This window comes from Rhinopithecus roxellana, chromosome 12, assembly GCF_007565055.1.
Source record: "Rhinopithecus roxellana isolate Shanxi Qingling chromosome 12, ASM756505v1, whole genome shotgun sequence".
NCBI classification, from domain to species: domain Eukaryota; kingdom Metazoa; phylum Chordata; class Mammalia; order Primates; family Cercopithecidae; genus Rhinopithecus; species Rhinopithecus roxellana.
Window position 1 is genome coordinate 71,636,063 of NC_044560.1, and position 15,117 is coordinate 71,651,179.

General features: G+C 39.2%; 1 protein-coding gene and 1 pseudogene across 1 annotated transcript in view; one reads left to right on the forward strand and one right to left on the reverse strand.

Moving 5' to 3' along the window:
* LRRC8C (leucine rich repeat containing 8 VRAC subunit C) overlaps positions 1 to 15,117 on the forward strand; it is a 100,457-nt gene that overhangs the window by 23,540 nt on the left and 61,800 nt on the right. The gene's annotated exons all lie outside the window — the stretch shown is intronic.
* Positions 12,838 to 13,085, reverse strand: LOC115900837 (annotated as a pseudogene).

Consider the following 15,117-nt stretch of genomic DNA (forward strand, 5'->3'; position numbering starts at 1 on the left):
AACCGGATTCAGCAGCACATCAAAAAGCTTATCCACCATGATCAAGTGGGCTTCATCCCTGGGATGCAAGGCTGGTTCAACATTCGCAAATCAATAAACGTAATCCAGCATATAAACAGAACCAAAGACAAGAACCACATGATTATCTCAATAGATGCAGAAAAGGCTTTTGACAAAATTCAACAGCCCTTCATGCTAAAAACGCTCAATAAATTCGGTATTGATGGAACATACCTCAAAATAATAAGAGCTATTTATGACAAACCCACAGCTAATATCATTCTGAATGGGCAAAAACTGGAAAAATTCCCTTTGAAAACTGGCACAAGACAGGGATGCCCTCTCTCACCACTCCTATTCAACATAGTCTTGGAAGTTCTGGCTAGGGCAATCAGGCAAGAGAAAGAAATAAAGGGTATCCAGTTAGGAAAAGAAGAAGTCAAATTGTCCCTGTTTGCAGATGACATGATTGTATATTTAGAAAACCCCATCGTCTCAGCCCAAAATCTCCTTAAGCTGATAAGCAACTTCAGCAAAGTCTCAGGATACAAAATTAATGTGCAAAAATCACAAGCATTCTTATACACCAGTAACAGACAAGCAGAGAGCCAAATCAGGAATGAACTTCCATTCACAATTGCTTCAAAGAGAATAAAATACCTAGGAATCCAGCTTACAAGGGATGTAAAGGACCTCTTCAAGGAGAACTACAAACCACTGCTCAGTGAAATTAAAGAGGACACAAACAAATGGAAGAACATACCATGCTCATGGACAGGAAGAATCAATGTAGTGAAAATGGCCATACTGCCCAAGGTTATTTATAGATTCAATGCCATCCCCATCAAGCTACCAATGAGTTTCTTCACAGAATTGGGAAAAACTGCTTTAAAGTTCATATGGAACCAAAAAAGAGCCCGCATTGCCAAGACAATCCTAAGTCAAAAGGACAAAGCTGGAGGCGTCACGCTACCTGACTTCAAACTATACTACAAGGCTACAGTAACCAAAACAGCATGGTACTGGTACCAAAACAGAGATATAGACCAATGGAACAGAACAGAGTCTTCAGAAATAATACCACACATCTACAACCATCTGATCTTTGACAAACCTGAGAGAAACAAGAAATGGGGAAAGGATTCCCTATTTAATAAATGGTGCTGGGAAAATTGGCTAGCCATAAGTAGAAAGCTGAAACTGGATCCTTTTCTTACCCCTTATATGAAGATTAATTCAAGATGGATTAGAGACTTAAATGTTAGACCTAATACCATAAAAACCCTAGAAGAAAATCTAGGTAGTACCATTCAGGACATAGGCATGGGCAAGGACTTCATGTCTAAAACACCAAAAGCAACGGCAGCAAAAGCCAAAATTGACAAATGGGATCTAATTAAACTAAAGAGCTTTTGCACAGCAAGAGAAACTACCATCAGAGTGAACAGGCAACCTACAGAATGGGAGAAAATTTTTGCAACCTACTCATCTGACAAAGGGCTAATATCCAGAATCTACAAAGAACTCAAACAAATATACAAGAAAAAAACAACCCCATCAAAAAGTGGGCAAAGGATATGAACAGACATTTCTCAAAAGAAGACATTCATACAGCCAGCAGACACATGAAAAAATGCTCATCATCACTGGCCATCAGAGAAATGCAAATCAAAACCACAATGAGATACCATCTCACACCAGTTAGAATGGCAATCATTAAGAAGTCAGGAAACAACAGTTGTTGGAGAGGATGTGGAGAAATAGGAACACTTTTACACTGTTGGTGGGATTGTAAACTAGTTCAACCATTATGGAAAACAGTATGGCAATTCCTCAAGGATCTAGAACTAGATGTACCATATGACCCAGCCATCCCACTACTGGGTATATACCCAAAGGATTATAAATTATTCTACTACAAAGACACATGCACACGTATGTTTATTGTGGCACTATTCACAATAGCAAAGACTTGGAATCAACCCAAATGTCCATCTGTGACAGACTGGATTAAGAAAATGTGGCACATATACACCATGGAATACTATGCAGCCATAAAAAAGGATGAGTTTGCGTCCTTTGTAGGGACATGGATGCAGCTGGAAACCATCATTCTTAGCAAACTATCACAAGAAGAGAAAACCAAACACCGCATGTTCTCACTCATAGGTGGGAACCGAACAATGAGATCACTTGGACTCGGGAAGGGGAACATCACACACTGGGGCCTATCATGGGGAGGGGGGAGGAGGGAGGGATTGCACTGGGGAGTTATACATGATATAAATGATGAATTGATGGGTGCTGACGAGTTGATGGGTGCAGCACACTAACATGGCATAAGTATACATATGTAACAAACCTGCACGTTATGCACATGTACCCTAGAACTTAAAGTATAAAAAAAAAAAAAAAATCCATGAAAAAAAAAAGTGCAAAAAAAAAAAAAGAATAATAATTTTCAAGCTTCAAGTAATCAACCTTTTCACAAATTTTCATAGTGGCTGGGTCTCTGGGATATCTTAAAAATAGAACAGAGTTGGGGCTGTCTATCATGGGTTTAGTGTGGTCTTGCCTGAAGGTTTAGTCAGATAACCCCTTATGATCAGTCTTGCATTATCATTTAAGACCACACTAGGTACAAGGCTCTCAGCGGTGGATCAAAGGAAAAATAAAAGAGGACCACACTGGGTGCAGATCACCAGGTCCACTGGCTTTCTAGGTGATTAAAAAGAAATCCACTGTCCCAGAGGACTTACTCTCTATAACAGAAGCATAGGGTAAACAAATATACAAGTGGCAAGTTACGGGGCCGCAGTATCACAGGAGAAGGGGGAAATTGTTGTAACTATATAAACATCTGGAAAGGGACACAATTAAAAATACAGCTCATAAGGCAAAGATCTGGAGGAGGTGGGGAGGCGCAGATATCTGCAGAGGAGAGGTCTGAGAAGAGGGGACAGCAAATATAAATATGTTCCCCTGGCATGATGGAGGAACAGCAAGAAGGCCAGTGTGGGTGCAGGGCTCCGCGCAATGGGGAGAGTGGTTATTAAGAGAGGGTGCTGTAGGCTCATGAAATGTCCACCTCTACTCTGAATGAGATGAAGAACCATTAGAGGGTTCTTAATCTGAGTTGAGTTTTTAAAGGATCGCTCTGGCTGTGGTATAGAGCAATCATAAGCCAACCTTTGGGTTTCAGGGCATTTGTACTCGAATTATTGAAAACTCCAAAGAGCTCTAACCCCTAAGAGCTCAGAAATGTAAATTTGATTATTTATTTATTTATTTATTTTAAAATAATAATAGTTCCACTGCATGCTAACACAAGTAACATATTTTTGAAATTATATTTTCCAAAACAAAAGAACAAAAAGATGTCAGTGTTTAAGTTTTTGCGAATGTCTTTAATGTCTGGCAATCAGTCTGTTCACTGTCATCTATCATTTAGCCTCTAGAAAGCTTCACTGTGCATTCACAAGAAAATGAATTTAAAAGGCCAGTAATGTTTAGTATTCTTGTGAAAATTGTTTTGACCTCACTGATTCCCCAAAAAGGCACACTGTGAGAAGCAATGGTAAAGAGTAGACTAACTGTAAGAGACAAGGATGGAACCTATTGTAATAAACCAAATGAGACATGCTTGTGCCTTGGGTTATAGCAGGAGAGGTAGGGAGAACTGGTTAGATTCTAGATAGATTTTAAAGATTGAGCCTACAGGTTTTGCTGACAGAATAGACCTGAATGTAAGAGAAAAAAATTAAAAATTGACTACCAAGGTTTTGACCCAGAGGAACTGCAAAGATGGATTTTCTATTAACTGAAATATGGATGGTTGTGGAAATAGCAGATTTGGGGTGAAATGAAGAATTATTTTGGACTCGTTAATTTCAATCCAGCAGTATCACCACTAGGTATCTACCCAAAGGAAAAGAAATCATTTTATCAAAAAGCTACCTGCACTCGTGTGTTTATAGCAGCATCATCCATAACAGCAAAGATATGGAATCAATCTAAGTGTCCATCAATGGATGACTGGATAAAGAAAATGTGGTATATATACACAATGGAATATTATTCAGCCATGGAAAAGGATGAAATCATGTCTTTTGATGGCTAGACATGATAGAACATGGATAGAACTGGAGGCCATTTTCTTAAGTGAAACAACTCAGAAACAGACAAATAGTGCATGTTTTCACTGAGAAGTAGGAGCTGAATAATGTGAACACATGGACATAGCATGTGGAATAATAGACATTGGAGACTTGGAAGGGTAGAAGTGGGGAGGCAGGTAAGGGATGAGAAATTACTAAATAAGTATAATACACATTATTCAGGTGATGGTTACACTAAAATCCCACACTTCACCACTACCCAGTATAGCCATGTAGCAAAATTGCACTTGTACCCTTTAAATTTATACAAAAAAAGATAAATGTCTACTAAACATCCAGTTGCAAATGTCAAGTCAGCAGCTGAATATTTAAGTCTCAATTCAGGGGATGGATGTCTTACTACCTTTGTATTCCTCAATACTTTTTAAGGAGAGAATACATAAAAATAAATTTTCTGCATCCTTCTATGTCTGAAATACACTATTTATTCTATTCTCAAATTTGAAAGTTAGTTTGGTTGGGTACTAAACTCTAAATTGACAACCACTTTCACTAATAATTTGAAGACTTTTTACAACTATTTTCTTGCATACAATAATACAATATTGTTAGTGAAAAGTATAATACTGATCTGATTTTTGTTTCTTTATATGCACCCTTTTATCCTCTCTGTTTGCTGCCTTCTGCAAGCTTTTAGGGTCTTCTCATTATCCCCAATGTTCATGACAGTATGGGTCTTTATTAATTCATTGTGTGCTAGCACTTTAGTAAGCCTTTTATTTATTTATTATTTATTTTTTTTTTTGAGACAAGGTCCTGCTATATTGCCCAGACTGGATTTGAACTCCTAGGCCCAAGTGATCCTCCTTCCTTAGCCTCTTGAGTAGCTGGGATTACAGGCATGAGCCACCATGCACAGCTAGTCAGCCTTTTTAATATGAAGTCTCGTGTGCTACAGTTTGGGAAAATTTGCTTGCACTCTCTTCTTGATACCTGTGTTCATTTTCTCCTTTCACTCTTTAATTTCCATTATTCAAACATTGAATCTGGAGTCTGTATATTATTTTTCCCCATCTGTTTTTTTTTCTACTTTAAGATTTATTTCATCAACATTATCTAACCTTATGTTGATTTTTTCATTATCTTATATTTAATTTCCAAGTTTTTTTTCCAGTGTGTTTATTTTATAAATATAATATCTCCTGCTAGCTCTCTGAGAATATTAATTATAGTTAGGAAGTTTTTAAATGTGAACTCCTGCTCTCTGCTTTACTTTTGGTTTTAATGTCTTTATTTGTTCCTTTGATTGTCTTATTTATATCTGTCTTTCAGTTGGAGGCATTCCTCAAATGACTGATGATCTATATCTGTGTCTTCAAATGTCTTAGTCTATTTTGTGCTGCTGTAACAGAATACCAAGACTGGATAATTTATAATGAACGTAAAATTTTGGGCTTACAGTTCTGAAGGCTGGGATTCCAATATCAAGGTGCAGGCGTCTGGTGAGGGCCTTCTTGTAGCATTATCATATGGCAGAAAGCATCACATGGTGGAATGGCAAAGAGAGAGCTAAAGAGAGCAAGAGCCAGAGGGGGCAAATCCACTCCTAAGGTAACACTAATCCATGCATGAGGGCAGAGCCCTCATGACCTAAACAACTCTTAAAGATCTCACCTCTTAATACTATTGTGATGGCAATTAAATTCCAACATGAGTTTTCTAGGAGGCAAACATTCAAACCATCCCATCATATTTAGTAGTGAGGCATGGAAAGCTGATTGTGAGTTCTTTGTGAATTGTAGAACTTGTCCACTGAAGGGCATCACAATAGGGTTATCAGGTCATGAGCAGCCTTTTTGTTGTATGACTTCCATTGGTATGTCAGTGCTACAGATTGAACATTCTAAATTCAAAAATCTAAAATCCGAAATGCTTCACAATCCGAAACGTTTTGAGTGCCAATGTGCTGTTCAAAGGCAATGTTCATTACAACATTTTTGGTTTTAGATTTTCAGATTAGGGATGCTCAATCAGTAAGTATAATAATCCTGATATTCCAAAATTTGAAAAACTTCAAAACACTTCTCATTCCAAGCATTTTGGATAAGGGATACTGAACCTGGATAGGATTACAACTCTTAGTATCTCACTGCCTTTCAAGAGCACATCTAAGTTATCTTTATTCCCCATGCAACCCAAAGGTAGGTGTGTGTGTGTGTGTGTGTGTGTGTGAGAGAGAGAGAGAGAGAGAGAGACAGAGAGACAGAGACAGAGACAGAATGTATTGATTGGACACATACAGGTGTGGCAGTGTTGTAAAAGTGTAAAGACATCAGGGTAGTAGGACTTGCCCAATATATTGTAGTCAAAAGTGGAGTTGGTTCTAGAACATTGGACTTTTAGTCAAAGGTTCTTTCTACAACTGATGCTCCTCTTGCTTTCCATCAGTGCCTTTATCAGCATAAAACAGATTTTGTGCGTATTTCAGAAATCTGGGAGTAGAGTTTCAAGCACTCTGCGTGAAGGATCAAAATTTTGTCTAATATCTTCTGTTTTAACTTTTTAAAAGCACAAGAATTTAGCCTTTGATTCTATATCCTTGTTTGTTGGTTTCAGTGTAACATTTTCTTTTTCCCTTTTTTTTTTTTTTTTTTTTTTTTTTTTGAGAGAAGGTCTTGCTCTATCACCCTGGCTAGAGGCTAGAGTGCAGTGGCATGATCACAGCTAACTGCAGCCTCAAGCCCCTGGGCTCAAGCAGTCTGTCTCAGTCCCCCAAGTAGCTGAAACTACAGGCACGCACCACCACAGCTGGCTAATATTTTAATTTTTTGTAGAGGCAGGGTCTCGATATGTTGCCCAGATAGGTTTCAAACTCCTGAGCTCAAGCCATCCTCCCACCTTGACCTCCCAAAGTGCTAGGATTACAGGCATACGCCATCGACCGGGCCAGCATTTTTTTAAATCCAAATTTTTGAGTAAAGTCAGTGTACCAGGAAAATATGCTCCCCCTCCTCCATGTGACATGCATTTGCCTACTCCAGTGGGAAAGCCCTGCCCGTGTGACTAAGAGTTAGGTGAAGAGTTCAAATGCTGTCAGAGAGATTCTCCATCTTCTCCACACACACATGCGTGCACGTGCACACACACACACACCCCCCACACACAATGGTGACTTGAAGAAAGGACATTCTTTCTCTCTCATAACAGTCTTAACATAGTCATGTGGATCTGTTATTGTCGAGGACTTGGCCTCCTTATGTCTTGGTATTCTACCCTTGCTAACATGTATCTCTTACTTGGCTGTTGAAGATGATTAGTACTAAGCCTGCATCCCATCTCAGAGGTGGGGAGGAAGGTATATGGAAGGCTCCTTTAAGGACACAACTCCAAGTTGAGTACATCTTTTCTGGTTATATGCCATTGGCTAGGACTAAGTCCCACACCATACCTGCCTTCAAGGGAGCTGGAACATGTACTTTATTATTACATAAGAAGGAGAGGCCGAATACTGGAAAACAAGCAGCTGTGTCTTTCACTGTGATGCTGCCATCTACAGCTAGAGGTACAAAGAGCACAGGGACATTGTAGTAGTTCACAACAAAGATTCAACATGAGGGCTCTTTCAGTGACCTTTCCTGAAGATTATATGACTCACCTTCCAAGAACTCTCCCTTGAGGGGAAATGTTGATCCCACAGATTGCAGCTAGTTTCCTCAGCCTCAGCTGCTAACCATCCTGTAGACCCTATAAAGGCAGCTGTGTTTCTGGATGGCAGTGGTCAGAGGAACAGCCCTTCCATAAGCTGGCGATCTCCACATCATCACGTCTAACTGCCTGTCAAGTGTGGGGTGGGGATGGGCCCTTGCTCTTAAGCACCTGTTCATTAACTTTATCATTACTCCTTTTAGCTATCAAGGCTTTCTTAAAACTTTGGGTCATGCTCCAGAGATGCTAGGTACTGAGTAAGCTCAAAGAATCACATAGTCAGTGGGGAATCTAGTGGAAGTGTGCATTTGAGACCTCTGGATTTCCAGGCATGTAATTCAAGAATTGGGGCAGGTTGGCATTTCACAGTTTTGTTTCTATATATCCATGCAACAAGCATGGGTAACACATGGAGTTAGAAATAATTGATTGGGAGGAATTGGCCTGTCTTGAGGCAATGGAAAAAATAGCAAATGTTTTCAAGAGGACACCACAATTTGGGGGTACTGTCAGGTACTTTCCATGAACAGCAGATATAGTGGAACATACAGTAAATTGGATTTTTCAGAATCCAGAAGATTCCCAAGAGAGAAGCCTAGGTAATTTTCTTTTTTTTAATTCAAAGTTTATTAAATAATACAAACACTGTTCTAAAAAGCAAGAAGTCAGGAAATATTTTCTTAATTAAATAGTGTAGTTGACAATTTTCACATTGACTGCCAGCTACTTTTCCAAGTGTACATGATTCAAAGAGGTTAAATAACCTGCCCAAAGTCACTAGCTAGTAGCCACAGAGCTAGATTTCAAACCTAGATCTTTCTGGCTATAAAATATACATTGTAACTATTTCATTATATTATACAAAATGGTGAGTAGAGATGACTTCCTTTTATTTTTATTTTTTAGATTAATGTGGCCGCTTATGACTAAACTTAGAGTTCTGGAAATGCAGATGTTCAATGAGGTAGTAGTATATACACCTAAGGTAATAACAGGAGTCTTTTTTGTTAGTTTTACTGTTGACATATATTGCCTCGGACTAAGGACTTCATATCACCCTAAATGTACAAAACTGTAATCAGTTCATAGGAAAAGAATTTGTACAAACTACCTTTAAATTTTGTATTACAATGCTATTACTGTATTGTTGGTGTCCTAAATAGGAACATATCCTGTCTTTATGGTGGTTTGCCTAACGTGGTAGTGAGCCCAGTAAGTAGTTGCCATTGTGATTTAGAAGATGCTTAGTATGACTGGGCGCGGTGGCTTACTCCTGTAATCCCAAAACTTTGGGAGGCTGAGGAGGGCAGATCACAAGGTCAGGAGTTCAAGACCATCCTGGCCAATATGGTGAAACCCCGTCTCTACTAAAAATACAAAAATTATCTGGGCGTGGTAGCGCACACCTGTAGTCCCAGCTACTCGGGAGACTGAGGCAGGAACACTTGAACCCGGGAGGCGGAGGTTGCAGTGAGCCCAGATTGCGCCACTTACTCCAGCCTGGGTGACAGAGTGAGACTCGGTCTCAAAAACAAAAATAAATAAAATAAAATAAAATGAAAAGATGCTTAGTATGATGAAAAATTACTAAGAATTTCTGAAAATTTTTCAGGAGACCTATTCTTCAAAAGACGGGAAAAAATTTTAAACCTGAACTGGAGTCATGTACATATTAGAGTATTTTATAAACAAAAACATGGTCTATGAGATGTATCATTAATGTTAAGCAGCAGATTTACTTCCAGAGGATCTCGGGAATGAAGTGTATGACTGTGTGTAACTTTACATTTCCTCAACTGGATTAAGACTTTTTTTTTTTAATTGAAATATACCATGCTTTCGAAAAGCCCTCTTGTGCCACATCCAAGAGCAGAATAGGTTCCTTATATAAGGAAACCACAAATCTTGAAAACAGCAGTTTTCCTTGATGTTCTTTGGCCACACTACTGTTTGGTTTAACTAGCATTTCTGGTATTGGAGTTGTTTGAGTCTCAGAATGACTTTGCTTAGAATTTTTATATTTCTGCCAGGCCTCTTCCTGTTGACATACTTGAACTGAATCAAAATTATTTGAGTGATCATCATAAGCATTGTTAAATATAGCATTTGAAAACAGTCTAAGGGTCTGAAATATTAACCTATTCGGGTGTGTTTGCTTGGAAACCTGGAATGAAGACTGTTTGAAAATATATTTGTTTTTAGAATATAATCTGAAAAAGGCTTTAAAAATTCTGAGGCTCAGTAAAGTTTTAAAATAGTAATTATTTATATCTCAACATCTCACATGCCAAGGCATTTTATGTAGTGGAAGTGGGGAAGGTGGTAAAATCACTACATTTTAAAAATATGCAGCTATGTCCTCATTTTAAGGAAGATTATACCTAAATACCATTTCTATTTTTATATCAGGATCACCTATGAACAGGATTAAGGAAATCCTCATTATCTTTCCAAAACTAAACAATTGATATAAAATGTAACATTCGTGTCATTGTTTTTCATTCTGAGTGATAAACCATAAAATGTTTCTTGGAAATATGTATGTACCATATGCTGAAAATGAGTACATTTCTGACAGGGAAATGAACTACCTGTACTGTCATTTAGCTCTTGAGCGAAGTGTAGATTCCACTCTTTAAATTCTTTAAAGTTATAAGTGCCTGACCAAGAGGCTATAGAGCTAAAAGATTTATAGCCAAATAATTAGGAGCCACTGCTAATGAAAAAGCAAACAAATTTAAAAGACAACATATCTGAGTATGTGTATATTACACTCTAAGTATGATATATCTTTAAAAGTGTCTCTGATATTATAATGAGAATTAATAGGAAGTTGTAGGTAGTGTCTTCTCCAGTTTTTTTAGTGTGTGTGTGTGTGTGTGTGTGTGTGTGTGTCTGTGATGAAGTTTTACTATGTTGCCCAGGCTTGTCTCAAACTGTGGGGATCAAGCAGTCCTCCCACCTTAGCCTCCCAAGTAGCTAGACTGTGTCACCAAGTCCAGCTATCCCAGTTTTTAGGAAACACTTCTGTAAAGGAAAATACCCTTTCCTGTTAACTAATTCCTAAATTCATTCAAGAAGGAATTCAACTCAGTTTTCAATTGTTTTGTTCTGTTGTCTATGGAATGTTAGGTTTAGTGACTTAGATTAACGAGTTCTAAAACCAGATTACCTAGATTGTACGCAGGCACCTCTGCTTACCGCTCTGTAACCCCAGGCAGAATATTGACCTTCCTAAGCGTCCATTTCTTCAGTAAGAGTAGGCTTATAGTACCTGGAGCCCAGAGATATTTGGGCATTAAGTAATGTAATATGTATGACGTGCCTGGCACTTCTAAGTACACAGTAAACCTCAGCTCATATTATGATAGTGGTGGGGTTTTCCTTTATACAGAAAGAGAACTTCATTTTACAGTAACAGTAATTAACTGTTAGTATTAAAAATGTCAATAAAATGGTAATGAACTGTTACTCTAAAACAAAACGTTTATAAATATGGACCCCGTCAGAACTACAGTTTTAATGTTCAAAGCATCATCTACATTGAGAAACTGTTTTGAGGGGCAAATCATTGCTGTACATGTGAACCTAGCTCTGTGTCACGCAAAACTGTTACTGCTCAGACGACTAGATCAGGGCCTGGGCATGCCAAAATGAGCAACGTGGTCTCTGCCCTTACAGAATTTACAGTGTGGGAGTGGAGATAGTTGAGAATATAAATAACCCAGGGGAGTGAAGGGGTGAACAGAGCAAGTAGGAAAGTGTTGATCTTGGACTGCTTATGAAAATACTCAGCCACGGGCTTCCAAAATAGGACACTGCAGCTATGGTCTGAGACCCCTTCAAATATTATCCAAACAGCATGCTCTTCCTGAGAGAGGGTGGGCTGTGTGGGGAAGCCTGACAGTCCTGATGTGGTGATCTGGGAAGGGGTGGTGTCCAGGTAACTATTAACCAAAGATGTGCTATGAAAATATACATTTATGGAGTACTGAAATCATTTTAAGTGAGCAAACCCTGCCTTTGGTAGGCCCAGATAAAGCTCCGGTTTTTCCCTAAGACCTCACTTCACACGTAGCTGTACTTTTTATCACAAACAGAAGAAACAGATATTTTGAGGAGAATAGGTCTCAACCTCACCTACATGTTGGAATCACTTGAGGACCTTCAAAACAAAACAAAACAAAACAAAACAAAACAAAACAAAACAAAAACCTCATGCCTGGGCCCCACCCCAGGGATTCTGATTTAACTGCACCCAGGCATCAGTGTTTTTAAAACTCTCCAGGTGATTCCAATGTGCAGCCAAGGTTGAGAACCACTCTTCCTCCCTATCCTAGGTTTTATTTCCCCCCAGGTGTTCCCTAATAAATTTCAGGAGACTAGCTCAGCCAAATTCTGTCAACAGGTTTTCCAATCAGAAGTTATTAATTTAATACTAGTCCATGTGTTTTCCCTTTGGAAACATGTGCACTTTCTGCGTTTCAGTAAGTAATGTTGGCTCCTGGAGAAATACTCATCTTAAGCTCCTAGTGGAGCAAAAGAACCTTTCTCATCCAGCACCCGGCCCCCAGACAGCAAGCTCACCATCAAAACATGATTCACTGTCCTATTTTTCACATCTCCTTGGCATGACCAACCCTCGGGTTTCATCCTGCAACCATTTATTTGGTCATTTAACAATGGGTTGTTTCTTCCTAAATCACTCATGCAGCAGTTTAAAGCCTGTAATGTGCAAAGTTGAAGCATTTTTGTATTTGGCACTGAAGTCTGTCCATGGACGTCCAGGCTCTGGACTCCTCTAGTAGCCTTTTGTATTCCTTTGCTTGTCTCAATTTACATAGTGTTTCTTTTTGTTTTGTTTTGTTTTCCAAGTTTCAGTTATTTACTAATTAGCATAATCGCCAATAGATTACATCAAAATGATTTCACGCATTTAGAGGAGAGAAGTATTTCCTGGTTAAGCGGAACATTGTGTGGATGGCTTCTGGAAGACCTTGATGTGAAACATTTGTTAGAAATCTGGACCTTCTTTCTTCAGTTTGCTGTAATCCACATTCACTGAGTAGAACTTGTATTGATCATTGGGACCCAGTTTGTTCCAGGGCTCTGGATTATTCTTTCTGTCCCAACTAACATCTGGATTGAACAATGCCAGACACGAGAGATATAGTGCTGCTCCAGTACCTCTAGCTCCAGTAAATACAAAGCGGGGATCAAGCTTAGATGCTTCTTGGATTGAGTGATGATCTGGCAGAGCATGTTTGCTGCAGAGGCCTCCGATTGGAAAGGAGAGAACCAGCTTAGCCACTAGGCTCTGGGCTAAGTAGTATCTCCATAGTGTTTCTTTATAGGTTCTGTTTCTACCACTTTACTCTTTTAATTAACAGATATCTACTGAATCACAAATATGGGCCAGACGCTCTTCTGGGCATTAGGGACAAAACATTTTCCAAATTGAGCAAAAATTTCTGCCCTCCTGGGACTTGCATTCAAGAGGGAGGAGAAAGAAAAGGAAATGCATAATTAGCTAAAATATATATGGTATGTTCAAAGGTGTTAAGTGCTATGGAGAAAAATAAGGCAGGGGAGGAGGAAAGGGAGTGCTATGGCTGAGATACGGTGTGATATTAAATCGGCTTTGCAGTATTATTCAAATAAGAGGGTGAAGGCTTAGAACAGAGGAGTAGTGATGGAAATGGTGAAAAGTGGTTGAAATCTGGGCAAGTTTCGGCAAGGCCTAAAGAAGATGAAGGATTGAGCCCTGCAGATACCAGGAAGATGAGAATTCCAGACAGAGGCGTTGCAAATGCAAAAGCAGGAATGAACCTGGGGTGCCAAGAAGCCACTATAACAAGGGCGTCCGATCTTTTGGCCTCCCTGGGATACATTGGAAGAAGAATTGTCTTGGGCCACACATAAAATACACTAACGATAGCTGATGAGCTAAAAGAAAAAGAAATCACAAAATCTCATAATGTTTTAGGAAAGCCTACAAATTTCTGTTGGGTCGTATTTAAAGCCATCCTGGGCCACTTGCGGTCTGCAGGCCACAGATTGGACAAGCTTGTGCTAGAAGGCCCAGTGTGGCTGGAGCAAAGCAAATGTGCAGGAGAGAACTATGAGACTGGTGTGGGGTGGGAGTGAGATTGCAGGGGGCCTTTTAGAACTTTTGTAAAGATTTTGGCTTTTTCACTGAGTGAGATGGAGAATTATTAGAGGATTTTGAATGGAGAAGAAACCCAGGATCATTCTGGTTGCTCACTTGAGACGACTCTAGGGGTTGTTGGTAGAAGTGGAGAGACTAGTCAGGAAGATATTGCAGTAATCTAATTGAGAGATGATGGTGGCTTGGATTGGGGTAGTAGTTAAGATGGGTCAGAAATCGTTGGAATCTGAATATATTTTTGTAGGTAAAATTTTTTGCCCTTAAATGTCTATCTAATATTTTTCCATATTCCTCGTAAAATAGAACCCTAAACTCCAGTAAGGGACGTGAATAATGCTAGTTATAGCAAAAGGTTAACTGTCTGACTCTTGAATACCACAAATATAGTATCGTGTTGTCTTCCCCACCATGTGGTAGATATTGTTTCCCTGTGTTTCTTTTATTTTTTTTTTTTTAATTATACTTTAAGTTCTGGGATACATGTACAGAACCTGCGGGTTTGTTACATAGGTATACACGTGCCATGGTGGTTTGCTGTGCCCATCAACCCGTCATCTACATTAGGTATTTCTTCTAATGCTATCCCTCCCCCAGACCCCACCCACCAACAAGCCTCAGTGTGTGATGTTCCCCTCCCTGTGTCCATGTGTTCTCATTGTTCACCTCCCACTTATGAGTGAGAACATGTGGTGTTTGGTTTTCTGTTCTTGTGTTAGTTTGCTGAGAATTGTGGTTTCCAGCTTCATCCATGTCCCTGCAAAGGACATGAACTCATCCTTTTTTATGGCTGCGTAGTATTCCATGGTGTATAATGTGCCACATTTTCTTTATCCGGTCTATCATTGATGGGCATTTGGGTTGGTTCCAAGTCTTTGCTATTGTGGACAGTGCCGCAATAAACGTACATACACATGTGTCTTTATAGTAGAATGATTTATAATCCTTTGGGCATAGATCCAGTAATGGGATTGCTGGGTCAAATGGTATTTATGGTTCTAGATCCTTGAGGAATTGCCACACTGTCTTCCACAATGGTTGAACTAATTTATACTTCCACCAACAGTGTAAAAGTGTTCCTGTTTCTCCACATCCTCTCCAGCATCTGTTGTTTCCTGACTTTTTAAT